Genomic DNA, 13,714 nt, shown 5'->3' on the forward strand with positions numbered 1-13,714 from the left:
TTTCTTATGTAACTTAGATTGTTAATTTATTTTAGTATATTTGTTATATTGTATGTATTTTACTGCATTCTGCCAGTGATATTTTGTCGCTCTTGGATATATAATATGATATGCTATGAAATTAGGAGTTGGATTCAATTTAATCTAGATTAATTAATTCATGCTTTTAACATATACATCTTCCAATTGCAATTAATGGTGTAGAATTGCAACTGTGTTTTGAATTAATATCAATATTAGAATAGGATTTATAGCACTGCATCTCTACCTTGCCATGCTCTTTATCTGATCAATTTCTTTAATCTATCATTTTAATTTCACAAAATCCATCTCTTCAATTCTACTTTATTTTTATTTTTAACTTACTAATCTAATCTTTAGTTGTGTTTGCCTCTCTGTGGATATGACATAGTTAGTTTACTACTGCGACAGCAAGGTGAATTATTAGGCGATATCAGTTGCTCCCTAGGATCGCCTTGTGCCGAGTTACCCAGATATATCCACATAATAACGTGGTCCCACACATATATCACATGTATGCCAAATATAACCATAACGTGCCATATTGCGAAAATTGCCCTTATGATAAGAAATGGACCCACATGCATATTTAATACACCTAAACATGCATATCTAGTCATATTATAATATAACTCAAGTAATCATGCATTGATACACATATATATCACATAAGCACATAATTTCCATAATTTTCCATCCTGGCACCCTAATCAAAGCCCTAAGCTTTATTAGGTAATTTCAGACGTTATAATTACAAGCTACACTGTTGACCTTGACCAACTCCCAAACTTAGTTTATGACTGAAACTTAGTCATCCATCAAAATCTTGAAATGCAAGTGGGTCAATTGGAAAATTTGTTACAAAGCAGACCTCAAGGAAATTTGTCAAGTAATACTGAGGTGAATCCTATGGAACAGTGCCATGTGATCTCCTCCAGAAACGGCAAGGAGTTGGATGAGTCAGTTGGGAAGTCTAATCTTCCACTGAAAATGGATTCTGAGAAAGAGGGTAAGGTAGAAGAAAATGTTATTGAGAAACTTGAAAAGAAGAAGTCATTGGCGAGTTTTGAGCACCACATAAAAATTCCATTTCCATAGAGGCTCCGCAGAAACAATCTTGACAAGTAGTTTCCTAAATTTTTAGAAGTTTTTTGGAAGCTTCACATAAATATTCCGTTTGCTGAGGCACTTGAGCAGATGCCAACTTACCTTAAATTCTTGAAGGAAATTTTATCAAAGAAAAGGAAGTTGGAAGAATACGAGACAATTGCACTTACTGAGGAGTGAAGTGCAATATTGCAAAAGAAATTACAGCCAAAGCTTAAAGATCCTGGTAGTTTCACTATTCCATGCTCCATAGGGGGCTCAGTGGTGACAGGGACTTTGTGTGATTTAGGGGTTACTGTGAATCTAATGCCTCTATCAATCTTCCACAAGTTTAAATTGGGAGAAGCTCTCCCTACTACGTGTCTCTACAAATGGCGGATCGTTCTGGTAGCGAGTGGCTTAGCTTCGGCCCATTTGGTGAAGTAGTCAACTGCCACGACTACGTACTTCACTCCACCCTTTCCCGTTGGCAAGGATCCAATCAAGTCTATACCCCATACTGCGAAAGGCCAAGGACTCTGCATCTGTTTTAACTCGTTGGGAGCTGCGCGTGGGATCTTGGAAAATCTCTGACACTTATCGCATTTTCGCACAAACTCCATTGAGTCTTCGTTCATAGTCGGCCAGAAATAGCCCTGCCTTAGAATCTTTTTTGCCAAGCTTTGCCCCCCAGCGTGATCCCCGCAGAAGCCTTCATGTACCTCCTTCATCAGCTCTTTAGCCTTTTCCGGTGTAATACATCTGAGCAGTGGCATGGAATATCCTCTTCGGTAAAGAACACCATTGACCAGTATATACCTAGCAGCCTGTCGTTGAAGAGTTCTGGCTTTGTTTCTATCTGCCGGTAGTACACCATTTGCGAGATACTCCAAGTATGGTGCCATCCATGTATCCTCCATCCGGATTTCCATATTAGCTTCATCTGCTCGTATGCTCGGCTCGCACAATCTTTCTACTGGCACAATATTCAAAGTGTCAGCGTCTTTCGCGCTCGTGAGTTTGGCTAAGGCATCTGTGTTCGAATTCTGATCCCGAGGTATTTGCTGGAGGGTATACTTCTCAAACTGAGCCAACAGATCTTTAGTTTTGTTTAAGTAGGCCATCATTTTGAGGCCTCATGCTTGATATTTCCCTAGTACCTGATTCACTATCAGCTGTGAATCACTGTAAATATCCAGCACCTTTATACTCATGTCTTTTGCCAATCTTAACCCAGCGAGGAGTGCTTCATATTCGGCTTCATTATTTGACGCAGTGAAGTCGAACCTAATAGCGCAGTGAAATCGATGCCCTTCTAGCGTTATCAATATCACTCCCGCTCCTGCGTGAGATTCGTTGGATGATCCATCCGTGAATAACTTCCACGAAGGAGCTTCATCTTGGGGCTCAGGAGCACTAGACTCTTCGCACTGTTCGTTGTCTGGGAGCTCAGTGAACTCGGCAATAAAATCAGCCAAGACTTGTCCTTTTACTGCTGCTCGCGGTGAATATGTAATATCGAACTGCCCGAGTTCGACTGCCCATTTTATTAAACACCCAGTCGCCTTTGGTTTTTGCAGGACTTGCCTAAGGGGTTGGTCAGTTAAGACTGTGATAGGATGGGCTTGGAAGTAAGGACGTAGTTTCCTTGAGGCCAAGATTAAACAATAGGCTAACCTCTCGATGGGAGGATACCTCAACTCTGCTCCGATTAGACCCTTGCTTACATAGTAAACCGCCTTTTGTACGCCTTCTTCTTCTCGTACCAGTATCGCACTAGCAGCAACTTCGGTGATTGCCAGGTAGATGAACAAAATTTCTCCTTCGATAGGTTTTGATAAAATAGGAGGCTGTGCCATATGGGCTTTTAGGGCTTGGAAATCCTGCTCGCAGTTTCCTGTCCATTCAAACTTCTTGTTGCCTCTAAGTAGATTAAAGAAAGGAATGCATTTATCCGTCGACTTGGAAATGAATCTACTTAGTGCGGCAATTCTTCCAGTTAAACTTTGCACATCCTTGATCTTCTCTGGCGATTTCATGTCGACCAGGACTTTTATCTTGTCGGGGTTGGCCTCGATTCCTCTTGAATTGACAATAAACCCCAAGAATTTCCCTGACCCGACTCAGAAGGAACATTTGAGAGGATTTAATTTCATTTGGTACTTGTTCAACACATCGAAACATTCTTGTAAATCCTTCACATGTCCTTCTGCTTTTTTCAACTTTACCAGCATGCTGTCCACATACACCTCCATGTTTACTCCTATCAACTCCTTTAACATGTGGTTAACCAATCGCTGGTAAGTCACACCTGCGTTTTTCAGTCCGAAGGGCATTACTCTATAACAGTACAACCCCGTATCGGTCCGAAAGCTGGTGTGATCCTCGTCAGGGGGATGCATACTAATCTAATTGTATCCTGAGTATGCATCCATGAAGGAGAGGATCTCATGTCCTGCAGTTACATCGACCAGTTGGTCGATCCTTGGGAGTGGGAAACAATCCTTTGGGCAGGCTTTATTGAGGTCTGTGAAATCCACACAGGTTCGCCATTTTCCGTTAGGCTTGGGAACCAGTACGGGATTAGAGACCCACGATGGATAAAACGCCACTCGGATGAATTCATTCTCCTTCAGTCTTTCGACTTCCTCTTTTAAGGCTTTCGATCTATCCTTATTGAGCAGCCTTCTTTTTTGTTGCACGGGTGGAAAACTCTTGTCTACATTCAGGACATGGCTGATAACTGCAGGATCTTTCCCAGCCATGTCTTTGTGTGACTAGGCAAAGACTTCCTGGTTCTTTCGCAAAAATTCCACCAGTGCATGCTTCGTGGTTGCTTCTAAGTTTTTCCCGACCTTTACAACTCTGGTCGGGTCTTTTTCGTCAAGTTGGACCTTTTCCAGGTCCTCAACGGGTCCAAAATTTTCCTCAAAATCCCCAAAGCGAGGATCTAAATCCCTGTCCTCACTTTGGGCAACACCCTATTTGGTGACTCCATCACCGGATTGGGCTTGTGTATCAATAGCCATCTGCAACCTATCTGGGGGAGTGCTCTTTGACGTTCCCTTCTTTGCCTTTGTGACTGAGGCGTTGTAGTACTCCCTGGCTTCCCTCTGATTTCCTAACACGCGTCCTACCCCTGCGTCTGTCGGGAATTTCATAGCCAAGTGCCATACTAAAGTAACGGCCCGAAGATCAACCAGTGTGGGCCTTCCAATGACGGCATTGTACGCTGAAGGATAATCGACTACTATAAAAGTAGCGAGTAATGTCCTGGTAGTGGGAGATGTACCTGCTGTCACTGGAAGTCTGATTGACCCCGTTGGGGCGAGTCCTTCACCAGAGAAGCCGTAAATTGTTTGGTTGCAGGGCTCCAAGTCCTTAACGGAAAACTTCATGCGTTCTAGCGAAGATTTGTACAGGATGTTCACTGAACTTCCTGTATCGACTAGTACTCTTTTCACCATCATGTTGGCAATTTGAACGTCCACGACCAGCGGATCGGAATGTGGGAACCGGACATGCTGGGCATCGCTATCAGAGAAGGTTATCTCACCATCCTCTGATCGAGCCTTCTTCGATGCCCTGTCCTCCACAGTCATCGTCTCGATGTCCTGGTCGTGACGTAGGGTCCGAGCATATCATTCCCTCGCCTTTCCACTGCTTCCTGCGAGGTGCGGGCCTCCACAGATGGTGAGTAAAGTGCCAGCTACGGGGTCAGGCTGCAAAGGTGGCGAGCGTTGGCGTGTGGGCGCATGCTCGTTGCCACCTGGAGCTTCTCGTTGGGAATTTCCCAAGGCCCGTATATATCTTCTCAAGTGTCCTTCTCTAATAAGGAACTCGATTTCATCCTTCATCTGGTTGCATTCATTGGTATCATGTCCGTAGTCGTTATGATAACGACAGAACTTGGTAGTCTCTCTTCTCGAAATATCCTTTTGAATGGGGGCAGGTTTTTTATAAGGCACACTGGAACTCGTGGCCTAATACACCTCTCCCCGAGACTCAATAAGGGCAGTGTAGTTAGTGAACCGAGGTTCATAACGATTACCCTTGGCTCGTTTATTGTCAAAGGTGGAAGGCTCATTATGCGGCCGCTTCCCCCCATTCTTTCCATTGCCATTGCCATTCCCGTTACCTTTGCCGTTGCCATTGGGTTTCGACCCATTGGCGGCTTTGGCGGGCTCGCCTGTCCCCTTATCTTTGCCTGAGGGCTTTCCTTCATTAGCGATGGCATCCTTGAGCTTGATATATCGATCAGCTCGATCCAAAAATTCATGGGTAGTTCTGACCCCATGCTTTCTGAGGCTGTCCCAGAGAGGCGTGTGGCGCTTAACCCCTGCAGTTATGGCCATCATCTTGCCTTCATCTCCCACTGTTTTCGCTCCAGCAGCTGCTCGCATAAAACGCTGGACGTAATCTTTCAGTGATTCTCTGTCTTGCTGGCGTATTTCGACCAACTGATTTGCCTCAGTTGGGTGCACACGACCCGCATAGAATTGTCCGTAAAATTCCTTCACGAACATTTCCCAGGAAACTATACTTGCAGGAGGGAATTTGAAAAACCACTCCTGTGCAGCATCAGAAAGTGTTGCAGGGAAGATCCTGCACCAAGCATCTTCGGACACTTTCTGAATGTCCATTTGTATCTCAAATTTTTTGACGTGAGATACTGGGTCACCATACCCGTCAAAGTTCGGAAGCGTAGGCATCTTAAACTTGCTAGGAGTTTCTGCCATAGCTATCCTCTGGAAAAAAGGAGTTCCCTTTCTCCTATTGTGGTCGATATAAGATGTTCTTCCCCCGACCAGCTGTTGCACTGCCTGGTTGAGGGCATCTATCTGGGCCTGCACGGCGCCAGGAATCACCGGGGCCTCTGGTGCTGGGGGAACGTACTCGTCGTGTCGTTCCCGGCGATCATTGAGTACGTCTCTTAAATCCTCGTCTCTCCTCCGCTGCTCTCTAGCTCCGAGCCGGTTAAAGACGTTATTTTGTCGGGGCTGCCCCCCAGCGTCACGTCTTTCGGGTTGGTCATCCCTAGGTGGTAGGCTTCTGCCCCCACCTCTTTCCTCATTTCTCTGACTGGCGTTTCCTATGCCTGAGTCGGCCTCATTATAATCATGGCCATCTCTGAATCTTGATTGGCTATGATGGGATCGACTGTTCCCTCGGTTGCCTTCCCGGGCTGGAACCTCCCGAGCGTTAGAGGGTGGCCTACGTTGGTCGGTAAGTCCCCGTGCATTATCATGACGTGGGGGGCCTCAGACCGCAGAGCCTGTCTCTGAGTTCCTTCTGTTGCCAGAAGGACTTTGTCCTCTGCTTGGAGGGTTTGGATCGTCGCCCCTATGGTGTCTAGGACTGCGGGGCAGCTGCCCGGCCCTATTCTGCCTTAGTTGCGGGGGATTACCGCGACCAGCCTGGGATGGAGGCTGTGCCTCAAGGTCCCTTAGCGGGACATCGTCCTGAGGCATCGGTGGCTGCTCGGGCCTTTGGGGGCTCGAGGGCTGGATATGTGGGCTAGGATTAGGACCCCTTTGGGGCGGCCCATTTGTAGGTTGATCAGGCTGCGAAGCAGGTGCAGCCTGATTCCTAGCCAGCTGTAGGGCTTCTTCGAGGGCTGCCATGGCCTCCCTCTGGCAATGGTCCATCTCCGCCTGCCTTTCACTTAGTTCCAGGCGCTGTCGTTCGATCTCTTGTTGCTGCCGTGCAATAATCTCGGTAGCACTTTCCTGGCTGGCCCTCAGATTGGCCAGTTCATCCTGCAATACCCCCAGGGTATTCCTCAGCGTCTCAGAATCCAGTTCTTCTTCATCGAATTCCAAATGTGGCTCATCCTCGGTCACGTTTGGAGGAGGAGGAGGCGGGTGAGATGGTGCAGCGCTAGCCGCCTGTCCAGTCTTCTTGGTAGTTTTCGCCATTGATCTTTCAACAATATTGTATCAAGCTCTCAATGAAAGCACCAGAATGTTGACCCTGATTTTGGTCAACTGACACGGAGTCAAAAATGCTTGATGTGGACAGATATATTGAAATGAGAATGATGACAAAAACTATAAAGCACACAAGAATTTATAGTGGTTCGGCCCCAGAATCTGGTAATAACCTACGTCCACTTGAGCTGTTATTGATATAATATTCAAATGAGTGATCAAAGAACTAGGGTTCAATGAGTTTCACAAACCTCTCAAGAATCAAACAATATACCAAATATGATAGCTCTAATACACTCGTAAAACTCTAATCTCAGATAATTCGAAAGCCAAAAGTCCCCTTCCTTGAGCTATCTTTCTCTATTTATAGGCTCAAGGAAGATTACATTAATTTGTTACAGATATTCTTTCCTAAATAATCGGATACTCAGGAAATCATGGGAGATAATTTCGGATATGATTATAACTGCCTAAGATTTTCTCCAAATATAGCGAGTATACGACCAAGCTGGTCGTATATAACCATTGAGCGTTGCGCCATAGACATCTTTTTGGTCGATGGTCGAGCAAGACTTCTGCCAGATGTCAGCCACGTGTACTAAACGTCTGTCATGTCATCCATGCCTGTTTTTTGGATAACATAGTTGAAATTTTCCATTTATCACAATTAATATGGTTAATTAATTGAGATATTTTTCCAATTTTAGATGAAAAAGGTATAATATGGAAATTATATGAATTTTATAATTTAAATTTTAATTGCTCCTTTATATTAATTAAATGGTATTATATAATTAAAATTATTTTAACCTATTAATATTTTTATTACAATATTTTGTTTTTATATTTGGAAGTTAAATGGTATTTTATAATTAACCTAATATTATTTTTTCATTTTATTATTAAGAGTGATTATTTTATAATTATGTTTTCTGTAGTTTTATTATTTTAATTATATAGGTACAATGTACAAGAATCTTAGTTTTTCTCTTGGATATTGCTAAAGCCAAAATGTATGTATCTCCTTAAGTACTAAATTGAATATATGTTATATCTCACATATCTTGTGCCTCTTTGTAAGCTTGTTTGTGCATGTTTATAGGCTTGCTTTTTGTGTCTGTTTGTAGGCTTGCTTGTGCCTGTTTGTAGGCTTATTTTTTGTGCTTGTTTGTAGGCTTGTTGTGCCTGATTATAGGCTGGATGAATTGGTAGTCAACACACAAGATTGACTATTATAAAACTGTAATTAGGTTGCTAGTGGCTTCCTTCAATTCACTTTGGTCAAATTTTTTTTTAACTATCTTAATTGATTATTTTTAATTATTAGATGTGGTTGTTTTGTTACTTTATTACTCTCAATATCACTAGATAAAATTAAGGGTTTATACATTTTTGGACATTGTGTTTTGTCACATTACCTATTTGGACCCTGTGTTTTGACAAATTACTTTTTGGACCCTATATTTTGTAAAATAGTTAAAATAGAACTCTAAACTCAATTTTGATGAAGAAAAAATTGAATATAACAACACAGTTTTTAAGCAGAATGATTTTATTTTTGTTCTGAATTGTTAGTTTGGTAAATTATTTGTGATTTTAGTTGAGAAAACATTGACCAAAATCAGGTTTAGGGTTCTATTTTAACCATTTTACAAAACATAGGGTCCAAAAAGTAATTTGTCAAAACACAGGGTCCAAACCGATAATGAGACAAAACACAGGATCTAAAATGGTATAAAACCTAAAATTAATGGGGTCTAACCAAAGAGTAGCCTTTGATTAGACCCCTAAACTTAAACTAATTTTATTTCTAAAATTTGAATTGAGGGAAAACCAAAGGATGGAACTTCGGCTTGGTTTCCTATTTTTTTAAAAGATTTTCTTTTATTTTACTTTTAAGAAGTTATTTATATTTGTTGGTTTGTGTTGCAAGTTTACTTATCAAATTTTCAAGTATAAGTTCTGGTGAAACTAAAAGAGACTTTTCTATGCTCAACATTTGATTTTCTTCTTGCGGCCGTTTATTTTTTATTTTTCTTCAATTGGTTTTGGTTTATAACAATAGTTCAACTTATAAAATTATCTGGGTATTAGTCATTTTGATATGAAAATTCTTTTATCTAATTTCCAAGAGTATCTTTATATGCTCTTTGGCTAGACAATGAGTCTTGTTGGCTAGAGGAAATCCCTCCTCTAATTTGTACTCCCTATATTATACATTCTGAATAAAATAAATTTATTCCCCACAAAACAATAATAATAATACTATCGTAGCTGAAGAATATTGTCGTTTTTAAGAAATTATCGTTTCTAACTACTAATGTCGTTGTTAAAGAAAATGGTCATTTCTCAAGTATAATGCCGTTTTTACGAAAGTATGCCGTTTGTCAAGAGATGTGTCGTTTCTAAAGGTTGTTGTTGTTTTATAGAAAATTGTCGTTTATCACAGATGTTCTCGTTTTCAAAGAAATTGTCGTTTCTTAAGGAAGATATCGTTTCTCAAAGATGTTGTCATTTTTAGTAAATTGCCGTTATAAAAAATTGTCCTTTCTTAAAAAATTTGTTGTTTGAGAAAGATGTCGTTTTTAAGGAAATTGTTGTTTCTCAACATTATTGTCGTTTCAAATAAAATTATCATTTTTCAAGAAAATTATCGTTTTATGAATAAAAGTTGTCGTTTTACAATATAGATAAAAAAGAAAATTGTTTTCGTTTGCCTGAAATATCAAGAGTTTTTTTTTTTTTTTCCTGATGTGAAATATCAAGAGTTTCAACGTAATACTACTGCACTATCTCAAACAGTGGGATTAATTCATATAATGTTATTTTGGGATTAATTCATATAATGTTATTTAAGTAAATAAAGTTATGCTACTGAATATATATAACTGAAACCATTAAATGATGGAGCACTGGTACTTGGTTCAATGTTATTAGATTTTAGCCCATAAAAAGGCAAATATGCAGTAGTGCACTATTTTTTTTCGACCTTATATTTTGTCTATAATTATATTATTTATTATCTTAAAAAACATACTTAATAATCTTTTATCTCACTTTTTTTTTTGTTCAAACTCTTTTTGTTATCACTTAAAAAGCACACTTAATATAATCATTGAATTTTTCTTCTCCGGGTCCGCCAAGCCATTTCATTTCTTTACAGTTTATTGGTGATTGGACATAACAATATAAACTTACTCTCATATATATGCTTAGAATTAAAGCAAAAGACTTTTGAGTTGGAACAAAGAAATGTAAGTTGAAATATTTCTTTCTAAAAGCACCCAACACGAAAGACGAGACCTAGAAAATGTTGTTTGCCTACTCTAGTTTCATGAACACATTATTTTTATATTGAATTGACCATTAATACTCAAAGGTACAAATAAATTGTTGAATCTCTTTTTTCTCAGTTGAAACAAAAGAAATGAAATATTAAGAGCAACTGTAATGCTGGCTACCTTTTTAATTGCCTAAAATGTTCAAATCATTCCAAAATATAATTTTTGATTTCTCTCTCATCCACATCACTTTAAGCCATCTAAAAAGTTGTTAACTATGACTCACATATTATTTATAAAATGACAATCATAATTAATCAATCTAACTTAATTAAAAAAAAAACTAACTGAAAATTGCAATGAATGTTTTTGTCACGAATTTCCGCATTTCTTTAAAGTATTGTTGGGAATTCAGAAATAGGTCAATGCAATGCTTCAACTGTTGGGGTGTCGGTGGGGCCGTCATCATAATTCAAATCAACCAAACTCCATATGCATCTCTTTGTGCAATATGATGCATGCATACATAATATCTTTGAGAACATCTTTTTGCCAAAAACGTGATGGTCCTTGTACAATAGTAAAACGAGATTGAAGTACTCCGAATGCTCGCTCAATATCTATGCGTACCACTTCTTGGCGGGCAAATAATTTTCTTTTCTCTCCTTGAGACAGTGAGATAGTTTTAACAAATGTACCCCCAATACCATTTGCTAGATAGTATCCCTTGTTGTATTGTGTGTCATTTATTGTAAACTCAACTCTTGGAACTTGCCCTTGTAAGATGTTAGTGAATAACGAGGATTGATTTAACACGTTGATATCATTATTGGATCCTGGAACACCAAAAAATGCATGTCATATCCAGAGATCTTGTGACGCTACTGTTTCGAGCATGATTGTTGGCCTGCTATGATCACCTTGCGTGAATAGGCCTTTTCATGCAACTGGGCAATTTTTCCATTCCCAGTGCATACAATCATTAATGCTTCCCAACATCACTGGTAGTGAATTTCTTGAAACCATTTCGGGTTGGTGTAGGGAAGACATATGAAATACATATGGTAGTAAATTTATTGGTGTGAAGAATAGAGCTTGTTAGAGCGTCTCAAAAGAGCCAAAATTTTGATAAGAGTAAGAGGACATGGGATAATTTTTAGAATTTGGAAAACTTTGGTTAAATTGAGAATATTGAAATTTTGAATTTTGAAGATTAGTAAATGGAGTATTTTGAAAATTTTGATTAAAATGAAAATATTGAAAATTTGGATTTTGGGAGTTGGTATGTGGAGAAAATGATGAATTTTGAAAAACTTGATAATATTGAAAATTTGGATTTTGGGAGTTGGTATTTGGAGAATTTATAGAATTTTGGGAATCCGTGATAATTTTTGTGATATTAATAATTTGAAAAAATAGTGAATGAAATTGTGTGAAAATTGAATGAAATAGATGGGTATTTATATAAAAAATAAATAAATAAATTGTCGAAAAAAAACAAAAATAATCTGAATCATGTTTTACAAAGCGAAATGTTACATTTATATATATACATATATCTGTACAATTTTTTTTAATAAAAAGGCAAATGCAATGGTGCTTTAATTTTGTTGTGGCAACGAGGCTCTCAATTGTTGTCCTAAGTATTAAGAAAGAGCATCTTTAGTGCAGGCAACGTTGTCATCTTGGGAGAAATGTCAAATAATATATTTTATTAAATTAATACAAAGTTAACTAAAAAAAAAATACAGAGCAATGTTTGTCATCAGTGAACAATGTTGCCAGTTGCAGTTGAATACTTGATATTATGTTTACTTTGGGATCCACATAAATAAGAAAATTGTTAAGAGACATCACTAGTGTCTAACACTACAAGAAGGTGGGGTACCGATATCGGTGCAATTTAATATTGGGTTCTACGTATTTAAAATTAATAAATATTATAAGATATCACTAACCAATCCTAAATTGTCATCTCTGTTGGATACTTAAGGTGCCAAATAGTAAGAATCCATAAATAAACACCAAAGTTGGTCGTACCAGCTTTGTTGATGCTCTTAGAAGGAATAAAACAACTTGTTAGAACCTGTCAATTTTTAGAGCATATAGACAGACAAAATGACGAGTGTTTTAGACAGAATCTGACCATTATTAAAGTTCACGAAACCAAACTTACATTTAGGGCTGTGCAAAATAATTTACAACCCGCTCAACCCAAATAATCCGCCCAAACCAACCTGAAAAAACCGCCAAAAAACACAACCCGAATAAACCGATAAAAATTTAAACCGTCCTTTAAACCGTCAAATTGTTACATTGGGCGGATTGAAAATAATTATCAACCCGCCCAACATAACCCAACCCGTCCAATTAAGAGTTCACTATTTTTTTAATACATTTGAATAAATTAATATATTATCTACATAATTAAATTAATTAAGTTTTGTTTTATTTTTTTTGCTATAAATTCAAAATATTGTTTTAAGCTTAAAAATATAAATTTCACACTATTAGCAGTAGTATTTAAAGGAAAAAAAACTACAAAAATGTAATTCGAAAAAAAAAATCTTCTCACTTCGGTTTGGGCGGGTTGACCCGACCAACCCACCCAAACTATTGGACGAGTTAAAATAAATTTTTTCTTATTTGGGCAAGTTACGAGTTCACTTTTCCTAACTCGATTATGATATTGGATGGGTAAAAATGCTGTATAACCTGACCAACCCGCCCAATAATCAGCCCTACTTATATAACTATAAAATAAAAATTGAGAAGTTTTTAATATATATTAGGCAAGTCTTTGTTTTACTCGAATTTTTCAGTTCAACGGGCCGAATATGGATAGAAAATAATCATAAACATATAGCTCCAAGTGGTCTATATATATATACATGGGAATTCTCTTATAGGGGCTTCATTTTAAGCCCTACCGATAGAGCTCTCAGTATTTACAACCCGTGAACAGTTTTTGGTGCGATTTTTTTTATGACCGTATATATTGTAGCTATTTAGAGAATCCTGCAAATTTTCAGAAAATTCCGAATAGTTTACAGTACCGAAAACTAGGTTCAAACATGTTGTTGCACGCGTGACTAATTTTTTTTTATGCGCGTGGAAAACAACATGTTTGAACCTAGTTTTCAGTACTGTAAACTATTCGGAATTTTCTGAAAATTTGCAGGTTGCTCTAAATAGCTACAATATACACGGTCATAAAAAAAAGTCACGCCGAAAACTATTCATGGGTCGAGAAACACTGAAAGCCCTACTGATAAGGCTTAAAGTGAAGCCCCTATAGAAGAATTGTCCTATACATACATATAATATAATGTAAATAAAACAAATTGTGATGCAGGCAAGTACGAACAAAAATATGTTGTCTCATTTTCTCTGTCC

The sequence above is a fragment of the Humulus lupulus genome, chromosome 5 (assembly GCF_963169125.1).
Source record: "Humulus lupulus chromosome 5, drHumLupu1.1, whole genome shotgun sequence".
NCBI classification, from domain to species: Eukaryota; Viridiplantae; Streptophyta; class Magnoliopsida; order Rosales; family Cannabaceae; genus Humulus; species Humulus lupulus.